The sequence below is a fragment of the Mytilus galloprovincialis genome, chromosome 6, assembly GCF_965363235.1.
Source record: "Mytilus galloprovincialis chromosome 6, xbMytGall1.hap1.1, whole genome shotgun sequence".
In the NCBI taxonomy this organism is placed as follows: Eukaryota; Metazoa; Mollusca; class Bivalvia; order Mytilida; family Mytilidae; genus Mytilus; species Mytilus galloprovincialis.
Genome location: NC_134843.1, coordinates 44,872,223 through 44,887,084, shown reverse-complemented (window position 1 = coordinate 44,887,084; position 14,862 = coordinate 44,872,223).

The following is a 14,862-nucleotide window of genomic DNA, read 5'->3' as shown; positions in this document are numbered from 1 at the left end:
CCATATATTACCTGAAAGTGTCTGAAGTTGTTCAATTTATAGTCTGAGGCTACTCAGTTGGTATCTTCAAATTTCGGGACATCAGCATTTTAATTTGTTTGGAATATTCATTTTACCATATTCATTGTCAAGTTAAATGTTTCACCGTATTGGATTGGATTGGATTGTTTGAATGAATGTTTTTTTTTCTTTTAAGTAATGATATTTTTTGTCTATTTCGATATTACCCATGTGAATAGGATATAGCAGTGTGATCTATATTAGAATCTAATAGGTCGGTAGACTATTTACAGCCGCATTTAAATTCCGTCATTGCATCATCACTTCAAACAAAATTAGTCGGTTAAACCATGTGATTGAAAATAATGGACTCAACAGGTTGTAAACACTGTCAACTATCAATAGGTACAAGCAACATTTTCGAAATAATAAGTTCATGTAAGCGTTAATTTTGTATCAGGTGCTAAATTTTAGTGATATTGATCCTCAAACATTAAACCGGTCATGAACTAAGTTTGTGAATTATGTTTGCGGTTTTCTTGACATGCATTGTGACGTGTTATCGTATTCATTTTATATTAGAAAACTATAGCAGTTATTTTAGAAAATTATCGCATTCATAAATTTTTGATATTAAAAACACATCGCTATTATATTAGACAAACATCGCATTGATATAATAAAATATAGCAGTATCTTTGACTTGCAGGTGATTTTTACTTAGCAAACAATTGAATTCGTTTCAATTGCATTCCACTGGATTTGCTACATGATATTTATTGAATGTGTACATCTACAAATGATAAATCGTGCATTTATGTTTCATTTATTCAACTATTCAATTTTCTCGTTTAAATACACCTTGCTTATTATATAAAAGAATTCGTGGAAATTATACAGCAGACGTATCTCGTGTTAAATGTCACCCTGTTTTAAGAAATGAGTCTTTACTGTATACCGAGAAATCTGCCTTTCTTCGTAATAATGCTAACATTCGTCTAAAATTTCCCACAATGCAACTCGTTGATATAAGACAATATAAACATAAAGATTATACTCACAAAAATATGACCAACACGTAATGGTGCCATTTTAAAACTGATAATTTACTATATATTTTCCCAATTTATTTATAATTTGTAATGGTAGATGCATATGTGCAATAACAATAGATCTTTTATACAGATTATGGTTTTAACTCGATTAAACGGAAACTAATGATAGGAAAAGGAACCTTTGTCTCTTTTGATAATGTATTTTCTGGCAAAACAAAAAGCCATAATTGTGTAAAAATCTTTTGTATTTTGTTTTGCAATGCGAGTCTCCTAATTTGAAGTTTTTCAATTTCCTTTCAAATTGTTTAAAAAAAAAGTTATCAAATGGTAAACTAACTAATCCTTACATAGTTACATGTCTGTTTACTTTATTCGTATGAGGTAAAAGCTTTTAAATTCTCCATATATATACTATTAAATCTTTACGTGTAAATATGTACTTTGTTTTCTAGTAAGTGATGTTTTATATGGAAATTCAGAAGTGTGTACTTTATATCTTGATAGCTATTAAATATAACAAATTTATGCAAAGTAAAGAAACTCCATTGATTCAGGTCATTTGTGATTTCAACATGCGTCATCTCGTAAAGAGTTGATTTGAAAAGACAATGTTTTAAAGCCATTCGATTCCGAGAATAGCATTTGAATGTTCATAAAGTCATTTAGATATTACAAGTCAAAATAATAAATAATACGCACATAGTTGATATATATTTGTTTTTGTACCAATGACCGAAATTCTAACTTTATAGTTAGAATTTCGGTCATTGGTACAAAAACAAATATATTTTTGTTATAGACAGCAAAAAAGTAGAGAGGCGGAAAATATCCATAGTACATTCAAACTCATAAAACGAAAACAAACTGCAAATGCCATGTTGTAACACAAAAACGACAAATATACAGACAACAGTACAAAAGACAACATAGAAAACTAAAGACCCCATCGAAAACCGGGTGTGATCTCAGGTGCTCCAGAAGGGTAAACAGAACATGCTCAACATTGCACCCATCATGTTGCTCATGTAAGTACAAACTCGATGATAAGCTTAATTTGGTAGCTAGGCAACATTCGAGGGAAAGAGGATTATGGCAACGTCAATTCGAACATATTCTTTGTTATCTGCCAATCAGATATTCCATAATGTTGTAGAAACTGGTGATGGCGTCCTTTAAATTTTCGAAGAGATTGTTTCAACACAATGACTTGGAACTTAATTAATACGCTTCCTTGTAAGAAGCAACCCGCTTTTTTTAGGAAAGTCCATATAGGAACTACAAGGTCTAGATTACCCTTTGGGAGAAATTAACTTCATATGCTGGCGCTGCTGGAATGTTGCTACATAAAAATGGAAAGTTCACAATTGGGAAGCTTAAATTTTTGCGGTCATAAACTTTTGTTCTCTACTGACCTTTATTGTCAATTTTTAGATGAATTAATTGTATCTTTTATATCTTTTATTTCAAGTCCGATATGATAGATGCGTTTAACATAGTCAATAACAAACTTTGAATTATTCAGAAAGAGAACCTCATATATAAAAAAGAACCTAAAATTAAAGGATAAGGCTAGCGTATTTTTATTCTTCCTAATAAGCTCCTGTTCGTCACCGTCCTCGTATGAACAAGGAAGTCGGATAGAGGAGCACAGAATGCTAAAAGAGGGACGAAAGATACCAAAGGGACAGTCAAACTCATAAATCTAAAACAAACTGACAACGCCATGGCTAAAAATGAAAAAGACAAACAAACAACAGCACACACGACACAACATAGAAAACTAAAGAATAAACAACACGAACCCCACCAAAAAACTAGGGGTGATCTCAGGTGCTCCGGAAGGGTAGAAGATCCTGCTCCACCAATTGTTTGTTGAAAAACACTTTAATGTAATGAATACGCTGTCAAGAAATCAAGCATCTTGAATGATAATATCAGTTTCACAGTATTCTTTGTACAAGATGGACTTGAATAGCTGCAAAACAAAACAAGACAATATGAATAACGGATCTGGTTAATGCATTGATTTAAGTATAATAAATATTTAAAAACAATTAAATTGTATGATATATAATTCTTGTAATAAATTTAAAACTAATGACCAACAAAAACGACTTATTTTTTTTATGATTGTCTCATCTTTTTATTTGTTTTATTTTTATTTTGGAGGGTTGTCCATCACTGTAGCTCCTTTATAAGCAATTCGAAACCATTGACAACATATCATTTGAATGTTATTGTATATTTTATTATTTAATGAACCTAAAAGTGTTTTTAAGATAGTATCATATGCTGTATATTTGAAGACTGTGAATTTGAAAATCCTTATTATTTCTTAAATTCATAATAACAATGTCATACATTCTATTCATAGGGACTTGAAATCCTCAAGTCCCAGTATTGGTACTTTCTTCATTTATTTGATCATTGTATTAAATATAACCCTAAGAGAAAATCATCATCTCTCTTTGATATATTTAAGGACTGGGAATCTGAAAAACTTCACCATAAATTTTGTAAATATATCCTTGTGGTGTTACTAAATTGTGCACTAATATAGGAGTTCTTACAGAACTAGGAAGATATCCTCTTTACATAGACATGTTAAAACAAGTCTTCACGTATTGTCACAGATATGAGAATTCCCCACCAAACCTGCTGAATAATACATATATGGAGTATATGCATTTACATAGCTTAAACAAAGGTAATAATTCCTGGTACACCAATATACTCTTTTATGGGGAAAAGTTAAACTTTAGTTGGCTTATTGTAAAACCTTAAGTAAATATAAATTTAAAAAATCACTTAAACAATGTCTCCGAAACAGTTTTCTTGAGACTTGGAAAGTAACCAGAGATTCTTATTTACAGGATAAAGGAAAATTGAGTACTTATTTTAAATTTAAATTCTTATTTGGTAAAGAAACCTATCTATCCTCTATAAATAATGGCAATTGTCAAATTCTTACTAAGTATAGGTTAAGTAATCACAAATTAAGAGTTGAAACTGGTCGTCATGAACGCAGGGTAAATATGGCAGGTAAATTAGAGAATATTCCACGATGTGAAAGACTTTGTCAATATTGTAATTTGAATGTGACTGAGGATGAACTCCATTTTTTGTTACCTTGGCATCGCCGTATTTGACAATATTTTCTCGGGGGTACCAATTTGCTCTATCACCTTCTCAGTTATGTGTTATTTATATAATGACAAACCTTGATTTGGAATAGAACTTCAAGATACTGATGCATACCATAGAAGACCATCCCAGCAGAGCGTGAGCCAGATTAACCGAATCAGACATTGTATCTGAATGAATCATTATTTTAGGTCATGCATTCAAAGGTGCACTATTCATTTACAGTATACCATGCACAAACATTTTTCGAACTGTTAAAAAAAGACCGTGGTTGTGGGTTCCTTATCTTCTCTTTACAAAAATATACGTGGTTGTTTCAGCAGGCAATGAGGCCTCAACCAATATTGTTTCACATGCAAAAAAGAAAAGATTTTCATATCTCATTAATCTATTAAAAAGATACAAATCTAGGTGACACACAACAAACTGAATGAATCGCATAAAATAAAGAAAACCCACCTCGGTTCAATTCTACGATGTAGTTAATCATTTAAACTTTTAAATGATTACAATGAACAATATTGTAACGCGTAGGTAGATCAGAATATTATACTGCAAAATTGTAAAGAATGAGGTTGCAGATTTTCGAGATCTATAAAAATTTTAAGAAGGAAGAAAAATTTAAAAGTCCGCATTTTATTGAAAAAAACTCGTTTCAAAGTTCATAAAGACCATCTTTTACTGTTAAAGGTTGCAATCATTTCGGACGCTTTTTAGTAGTTAATCTGAAATTCCAATAAAGCATCACCTTTCAATCAGCTCTAATGACTGACTACTGTATGAATTTCCAAAGTTATCCATTCAAAAATCGCTTTCAAACGTCTTAAATGTGACTGTTTAAAAAAAAGAAGAAGAAAAAGTATCAAAACAGTAACCAATATTTATATTTGACAAAATATGGGAACCCCAATCTTGTATACAAGAAAATTAAAAACAGAACTGGGCATCGATATCTTTAGAAACGATATCATGGGTGACGAATGGAAATTCTTTTATCTTTACTTATAACTGAAGATCACACACTAAGGAATTTTAATATAGACAAATCTTTATGACAGTTGTTATTCATTCGTTTGATGTGTTTGCGCGTTGGATTTTTCCATCTGATTAGCGATACAGGAAATACAATCCTACTTTTAAAGAAATATGATTTTTTTTTAAGAATAAAGAGAATAAAAAAACCAATTCATATATACTATACTATCTGAAACACTTCAGATTTAGTTTCAAATTTATCGATGATATATTGGAATGTGACTATGATAAACAATATGATTCTATAATGATTCGGAAAGGAGTATTTTTTTAAATTTTTTTAGGGGGGGGGGGTCTTTTAAAAGTATGGCTTTGCCTTAATTTAGTATTACGGAGATATATTATTCGTTTCACAGACATATGTTCCTCTTTTTTCTTCATTTTTCGGCCCTTTTGTTATTTTATCCACGATCTGATGGCAAAACTGGAAGACCGACAAACGACAATTTGGTTCAAGTCTGCGATGAACGTTGCGGAAGCGAAACAAACCAATTTTACATGTTTGATCAACATTTTTTTCAGTCTGTGGTTAAAGTGTTTTTTTGAAAACCAATAACTTTCACCATAACCATCATTAAATTTAATGAACTTGGACACTCTCTATATTAAAAAACAATAAGAGCGATATATTTAGAACATTATTATTCATTTCCACATATTTTAAAGATTGGACCTAGTTTTTGGCAGTCAGCAGTGCACTGTTATTGTGATAGCAGCACTACCAAGCGAGATAAAGAGTTCCGCGAAATCATAAACTATCTCGATAAACTGAGAATGATACCGAATGATAGCCATGTAGATGATAAGTCATTGTGTTTGTTGTCTCTCTTTTCGTATAAAATAACCATGGGTAAACTGTTATATAATAATAACTGCTGTGAATATTTTTGTTTTGTTTATCGTCGAGTTATTTATACCTCATTTTGAAACTATGCGATTCAACTGTAAAAGAAGTTTTCTAACTCAGACCCAAACTCGTCCACTTATTAGGTCTTTCCACCTTTCCGTGTGGAAAGACCTATTGACTTTGTTCTGATTATTAGGTCTTTCCACTTTTCTGTGGAAAGACCTATTGTTTTTCTTCTGATTATTTTTTTTTTTTTTTTCTTCCGCCTAATTTTGTTCTTGCGATAAACATTTGTTTCGCAATATGTCGCTTTGATATTTGGTATATGATATCGAACAGTTTATGCGCTTTTGAAATTTACCCTGCGTAACCGAATACTTTTCTTTGTAGGAGTTATCTCCCCAAACACTGTTTTCCTTGTGCTCACAACTCCTTTGCAACCGTAAAAGATAACGACAAATTTATTTTACAAAATTGCTCGTTATATCCTTTGCATGATTTGTCCTATTTTGACCGAAGCAATATGACCGCTCCATATGAGAGTTATTTCCCCTTATGCATCTGATATAAGTGATATGCATTTCTATCTTATAAACCATAAGTGATAGAGACCTAGGATCTTTTGATTTGAGGTCCTTGGTCCAAAAAAATGAAAATTAGGTCAAGGTCAAAGGTCAAGCTCATATTCTAATATTTGAATTTGGCTTATTTTTACTTATATCCAAAGACCGTATAAGATATCAACAAATTATTTTTACTAAATTGTTAGTTGCGACATGTCATAACACATAAATTTTTATTGCAAGGGCACGTTGAACGTAAAAGGGAGTTTTCTCCCCTCTTGTATTTAAAAATACGCGTTTGGTGATATAAGTCATTAACCAAATATAATTAAGACCTATGGTCTTTTGATTTGAGGTCCTTAGTTCATGACCTTGAAATTGATCTCAAGGTCATAGCTTAATTTGACGTTCTAGATTTTGACCTTTGCTTTTATTTTATATGTATACATGATAAAGCTATGAAACTTTTGGAAAAAGGTATCAAACCATTTAACCTTGAAAGAAACAACCGGAAGTGACCTTTTGTAAACCGGAAGTAGCTATTTTTTTGTACTTTATTAATATAAAAGTATATAGAACCAGATATTTTTGGAATCAGTGTCAAGTAAATATTCAAATATAATCGTAAGTAACATTTTTCAAACCGGAAGTAACAAATTATCTCCCTTATTTAAAAAAAATGTATGGAAACCAAATATTTTTGGAATCAGCGTACTAGAAGCTATCATTTGACGATTGAAATGACATTTTAAACTTAGTTTCACAACTTTCATATCAAAATACATTGTTTTGATAGAAAGACCTTCAATTGTTCTCTGAACAATTGGATTTTAATTAGGTCTTTCCACCTTTCTTGTGGAAAGACCTATTGTATTTGTTCTGATTATTTTATTTTTTTTCTTCCGCCTAATTTTTTTCTTGCAGTGTAAAAATGTTTCAAAAGATGTCGCTTAGTTTTTTTGTATATGATATCATTCAGTCTATACGCTTTTGAAACTGACCCTGTTTAACCGAACACTTTTCTTTATAAGAGTTATCTCCCCAAACACTGTTTTTCTTGTTATCAGATCTCCTCCGCAACCGTAAAAGAAAGCAACAATTTATTTTTCCAAATTGCTCGTTATATCCTCAGGATGTTATGTTTTATTTTCACCGAAGCTTTACGAATACTCCATATGAGAGTTATTTCCCCTTTTGTAATGAAATAAATGAAATAAATTTGTTACTGGAAAACCATTAGTGATAGAGGCCTAGGGTCTTTTGATTTGAGGTCCTTGGTCCAAAAAAATGAAAATGAGGTCAAGGTCAAAGGTCAAGGTCATGTTCAAAAATATGATTTTGGCTTGTTATCTCTTATTTTCAGAAATCCTATAAGATATCGACAAAATATTTTCACAAAATGTGTGTTACGACATGGCGTAACACGTAAATTTTAGTTAAAAGGGTACGTAAACATTTGATGTGACTTTTCCCCCTTTTATATCTTATATTAGTTGTATGGTAATATAACTCATTATCATTATAAAGTAAAGGCTTAGGGTCTTTTGATTTAAGATCCTTGGTCCAAAAAAATGAAAATTAGGTCAAGGTCAAAGGTCAAGGTCAAATTCTAAATTTTGATTTTTGCTTATTTTCACTCTTTTTCATTAACCTTATAAGATTTCAACAAATTATTTTTACTAAATTGTTAGTTGCGACATGTCGTAACTTATAAATTTTGATTGGAAGGGTGCGAAGAGAATAAATGGGATTTTTGCCCCTGTTATATTTAGAATTATGCGGAAAGTGATATTACTCATGAACCATACATAATACAGACCTAGGGTCTTTTAATTTGGGATCCTTGGTTTATGACCTTGAAATTGAGGTCAAGGTCATAGGTTAATTGGACGTTCTAGATTTTGACCTTTGCTTGAAATTCATATTTATATCTCATTTAGCCATAGGAACTGACATTTTCAACTGAATTTTGATATTTTCATATCAAAATAGATCCTTATTGGTGGAAAGACCTTCAATTGTTCTTTGAACAATTGGTTTTTAAATTTTTTTTTTTCTTCCGCCTAATTTTTTTCTTGCGGTGTAAAAATGTTTCAAAAGATGGCACTTCGTTTTTTTGTATATAATATCATACAGTCTATACGCTTTTGAAACTCACCCTGTTTAACCAAACACTTTTCTTTGTAAGAGTTATCTCCCCAAACACTGTTTTTCTTGTTATCAGATCTCCTCCGCAACCGTAAAAGAAAGAGACAAATTTATTTTTCCAAATTGCTCGTTATATCCTCAGGATGTTACGTTTTATTTTGACCGAAGCGTTACGAAGACCCCATATGAGAGTAATTTCCCCTTTTGTATTGATATAATTGAAATAAAATTGTAACTGGAAAATCATACGTGATAGAGGACTAGGGTCTTTTCATTTGAGGTCCTTGGTCCAAAAATATGAAAATGATGTCAAGGTCATGTTCAAATTTTTGATTTTGGCTTGTTATCTCTTATTTTCAGAAATCATACAAGATATCGACAAAATATTTTCAGACAATTGTTAGTTGCGACATGTCGTAACACGTAAATTTTACTTAAAATGGTGCGTAACATTTAATGCAAGTTTTGCCCCCTTTTATATCTAATATTAGTTGTTTGGTAATATAACTCATTAACAATATAAAGTAGAGGCCTAGAGTCTTTTGATGTGAGGTCCTTGGTTGATGACCTTGAAATTGACCTCAAGGTCATAAGTAAATTTAATGTTCTAGATTTTGACCTTTGCTTTTTCCTCTTATATATACACGATAAAGCCATGGGACTTTTGGCAAAAGGTTGCAAGCAATGTGACCTTGAAAAAGCCAACCGGAAGTGACCTTTTGTAAACCGGAAGTAGCCATTTTTTGCTAATTTAATGTAAAAGTATATAGAACCATCTATTTTTGGAATCAGTGTCAAGTAAACTATCAAAACATACCGGAAATAACATCTTTTAAACCGGAAGTAAAAAATCATCTCCCTTATGTATATCTTTTTGTATAGAAACCATATATTTTTGGAATCAGCGTTCAATAAGCTGTCATTTGACGCTAAAATTGACATTTAAAACCGAATTTTAATATTTTCATATAAAAAAGATCCTTACTGGCGAAAAGACCATCAATGGTTCTCTGAACAATTGGTTTTTAATTGTCTGTTGAGTTCGTAATGCAAATACTTTTGTTTTAAGCAGTGTATTTTTTGGTGACTTGTTTTTTTGGTGGTTTTTTTTTGTCGTCTTTCGTTATTTTGTCATTAGTGTTGTTAGTTTCTCTTTGTTGAGTTAGTTTTTGAGTCTGTCACCTTTATATTTATTAAGTTGATATTTGCCAGATGAAAAAAAGGATTAAAGAATTATAAAAATACATTAAATAAAGACAACAGTAGTAATAGCCGTTCAAAACTTATAAATCAGTTGAGAGAAAACAAATCCAACAACGAACACGTAAACCAACCAAGGAAAGCACACGAAACCAGCATAACAGAAGAACGAACTGTCCGTCACACGAATGTTTTTAAAAAGGTCACAAAAGTGACGTCACAGGTTAATTTCTAAAAATTGAATATAGATCAAGATTAGGATTGTAATGATGTTATTTGATGTATTTTAAAACTTTTACAAGAATGTTAATATAGAATTGTGTTTGTAATTAGATAATCTATTGTATTATCTAGCTATGTCGGTATTTCTTATAATTCAAAGTGTAAAACAAATTAAAAACCAATTCTTCAGAGAACAATTGAAGGTCTTTCCACCTCGATAATAAGAATGAAATTTAAAAAACGATGTTAGAAAATGTCCCTCCTTGTTGATGTAATTTGGTTCTTCAAATTAATATAAAAAAATAAGATTAATAGGTATATGCAGAAGACTTAATTGTTTTATTATGAAAAGAAAATAATTTTTAGCAAAGGTCAAAATATAGAACGTCAAATTGACCTTTGATCTTGACCTCTATTTCTAAGGTCATAGGTTAGTGATCTCAAATCAAAAGACCCAAGGTCAATCATTTGTATGGTTGTGGAGAAATACTGATTTAAAACATAAGGGAGAAACTCCTATAAGGGTTAACCAAAACACATCGACTGAAATAGGTTGAAGTTGCGCCTTTTTGTAAACAGTAATTTGGCAAACAAATCATATCATTAACTGTAACAGTTTCTTTTGAATAACGATAACCAGCAAAATTCAAAATTTATAACATGACCTTGACCTTCGACCTTGATCTCAATTTCAAGGTCATAAGTCAGTAAACTCAAAATGGAAGACCGGAGGTCAATCACTTGTATGGTTGTGGAGAAATACTGATTTGAAATACATAAGGTGAGAAAACTCCTATAAGGGTTAACCAAAACACTTGGACTGACTAGGTTGAAGTTGCGCCTTATTGTAAACAGTTATTTGGCAAAAACATCATATCATTTACTGTCACAGTTTCTGTGGAATAACGATAACAAGCAAAATTCAAAATTTAGAACATGACCTTGACCTCAATTTCCTTCAAATGGACCAAGTATTTCATATCAAAAGACTGTAGGCCTTTACCACTTATAACGTATGAATTTATCCAACAAATCGCCTATCTGAAATTTTCAAAGGGAAATAACTCCCATAAGATGTCTTCTGATCACTCAAGTCAAAATTAACTAAATCATTCGCAAGAATAGACGAACAATTTGGTGAAAACTGTTTGCTAAAATCTTTTATGGTTTTAGAGATTTAGCGATAACAAGAAAAATGGGACGTGGGGAGATAACTCCTATAAGAATAATTGTTCGGTCACACAGGGTGAGTTTTGAAACCCCCATTACTGTACAACATCATTGGCCAAAAAATCCATTCGATATGTTGTAAGACAAAAAAGCATCTCCGACGGCAGAAGAAGAAGAAAAAAAAAATAAAAAAAATAAAAAAATAAAAACCAATTCTTCAGAGAACAATTGAAGGTCTTTCCACCTCGATAATAAGAATGAAATTTAAAAAACTATGTTAGAAAATGTCACTCCTTGTTGATGTAATTTGGTTCTTCAAATTGATATAAAAAAAAAGATTAATAGGTATATGCAGAAGAGTTGATTGTTTTATTATGAACAGAAAATAATTTTTAGGAAAGGTCAAAATCTAGAACGTCAAATTGACCTTTGACCTTGACCTCAATTTCAAGGTCATAGGTCAGTGATCTTAAATTAAAAGACTCCAAGTCAATCATTTGTATGGTTATGGAGAAATACTGATTTCAAATACATAAGGGGAGAAAACTCCTATAAGGGTTAACCAAAACACTTCGACTGAAATAGGTTGAAGTTGCGCCTTTTTATAATAGTAATTTGGCAAACAAATCATATCATTAACTGTAACAGTTTCTTTGGAATAACGATAACAAGCATAATTCAAAATTGATAACATGACCTTAACCTTCGACCTTGATCTCAATTTCAAGGTCATAGGTCAGTGAACTCAAAACGGAAGACCGGAGGTCAATCACTTGTATGGTTGTGGAGAAATACTGATTTCAAAAACATAAGGTGAGAAAACTCCTATAAGGGTTAACCAAAACACTTTGACTGAAATAGGTTGAAGTTGCGCCTTATTGTGAACAGTTATTTGGCAAACACATTATATCATTTACTGTCACAGTTTCTGTGGAATAACGATAACAAGCAAAATTCAAAATTTAGAACATGACCTTGACCTTTGACCTTGACCTCAATTTCCTTTAAATGGACCAAGGACTTCATATCATAAGACTGTAGGTCTCCACGACTTATATCGTATGAATTTATCCAACAAATTGCCTATCTTAAATTTTCAAAGGGAAATAACTCCTATAAGATGTCTTCCGATCACTCAAGTCAAAATTATTCTCAAGAGTAGACAAACAATTTGGTGAAAACAGTTTGCTAAAATCTTTAACAGTTTCAGAGATATAGGGATAACAAGAAAAAGGGGATGCGGGGAGATAACTCCTAAAAGAATAAGTGTTCGGTCACACAGGGTGAGTTTTGAAATCCCCATTACTGTGCAACATCATTGGTCAAAAAATCCATTCGATATGTTGTAAGACAAAAAAGCATCTCAGACGGCAGAAGAAAAAAAAAATAATCAGAAGAAAAACAAAAGGTTTTCCACGAAAAGTGGAAAGACCTAATAATAAGAAGAAAAACAAAAGGTATTTCCACGAAAAGTGGAAAGACCTAATAATTCGTGTACATATAGTTGCTTTAACCTAAAATCATATGAATGAACTGGGTGATTAATTATCAGTACTTTTACATACGAATAGATTTTTTTTTAAATACAACTACAAAACAATAAGACATTTATCAATATCCGATCAGAATACCAAAATACAACATCATAACTAAATACATGAGTGTTGGATAAACAAATACCGTGACATGTCTTATAGCAATGCGAATTCACACTCAGCAAAACATTCATATTCAGGAATAGGTCATGTTCGGTACCAGACGATGTAAATGATAAAAAACAATCTGAGACGTGGTAAAAGTGTCCTTTGTTCGTTTAGCGTGTTGCCCATATTACTTTTCTATGATGTGTTTTCTTGTAGAGTCTGGTGTTGTGATCACATCTGTTCTCCTCCGTTCGCCCTGGGTATATGTAACGAAACTTTCAGTTGTAGGTATTACTTTTATTTCACTTGACTGGGCTGAGTTTAAGCGGTTTGCTCATCATGGACCAGTCCAAGGTGTTTTGGGATAAAAAATGTAAACACTGAATATGTGTATTCACAAAGTAAATAGTGAGAAATAGCCGTTCATTGAATTGTGAAACAGAGTTTTAAAACACATTATAAGTGTCACATTTTGGAAATATGTGGATATCAAAGTATAACTACGACGACGACAGTTACAAAATATGCATATTTCGTAATTCTAAGACGTTTTGATATACTTTGTTTTCTTTCTTTTATTCCGAATGAATTTGTTGTTTGGGTGGGAATGGGGCATTGGGATAACTTACAAATGGTACTTCGACTTTATAAGTTTATTGATTTCCTTTATTGTACAGCAAGCAGAATTTTCTTTAAAGGTTTCCCTTAGAATTTTACTTGATGTATATTAAATGTAACAAGAGGAAATTAAAAGGTTAAATAACAAATTCAAATAGATCACCACCAGAATTATCAGAATATCTTCCATTCTAAACCATGTATTTATGTATTATCGAACGTTCTTCATTTTCTCTCTGATTTTTTTTCAAGTGTGTGTGGCGAATGGGATGGTTACACTGTCTCTCTTTCTTTTTTATTGTTCTATATTTTTACCATATTTGTAACTTCGATTTACCTATAAGACATATTAACTGAAACTAATATTTTTATCACAGAATTTTAATGTAGCACAGACGTTTGAAAATACAATAGAAAGTAAAACCTTGTCATCATTGCCATTAGCACTATCTCTGATGTCTACTAGGTCAATGATCAAACTCTCTATTTGTTCATCGATTACAATGTCTTCTTTTCTGTATTCATCTTCAATGCTTGCAACATGACGACAAATTTTCTTCCAAAAGAAACTGTTATTTCTGCCACTGTCTCATGTGCAAGTTTCAACACATCGTCTATTATGTGGGTAATTTTTTGAGAAGTGAAACCTTGTTTTACTTGGTTCTATTGGAGTTCTATTGGATTTAAGTCTTGATGATAGTTGAGAGACGTAAAATTTCATGTCCCCTTTCTCTTGCGATATCGGCTATGACATATTTTGGCTTTTGGTTAGTGGCCTTTGCTAAAGCAATTACTAGTATCTGTTGACGGATATGTTATTTCTCAAACTGTATTTCGTGTAAACGTACCCAAGCCTGAGTATCTGCTTTCTTGGTATTATTAGTTGTAGGACATTTGTCAAACTGTACAGAATTGAACAATGCATTATTCATTATGATAACGCTCTTTTCTGGTAGGTTACTGTAAAGTTTTTCTGTAAACCACATTTTAAAGTTTTACCATTCATGTCGTGATGGTAGTCAGCAGTACACGATTTAGCCTGGTAAATTAGCAGCGGATTTGGTACAAATCCAAACTTTCCGCGACCATGAACGATGATAATACGCTGGCCGCTGACTACTGGTTCTTAAGCACTTCATTCATCTTCATGTTGCCACCATTTCTTTGCAATACATGCAGTGTCAATCCATGTCTCGTCTATGTACACCCAAGTTTAT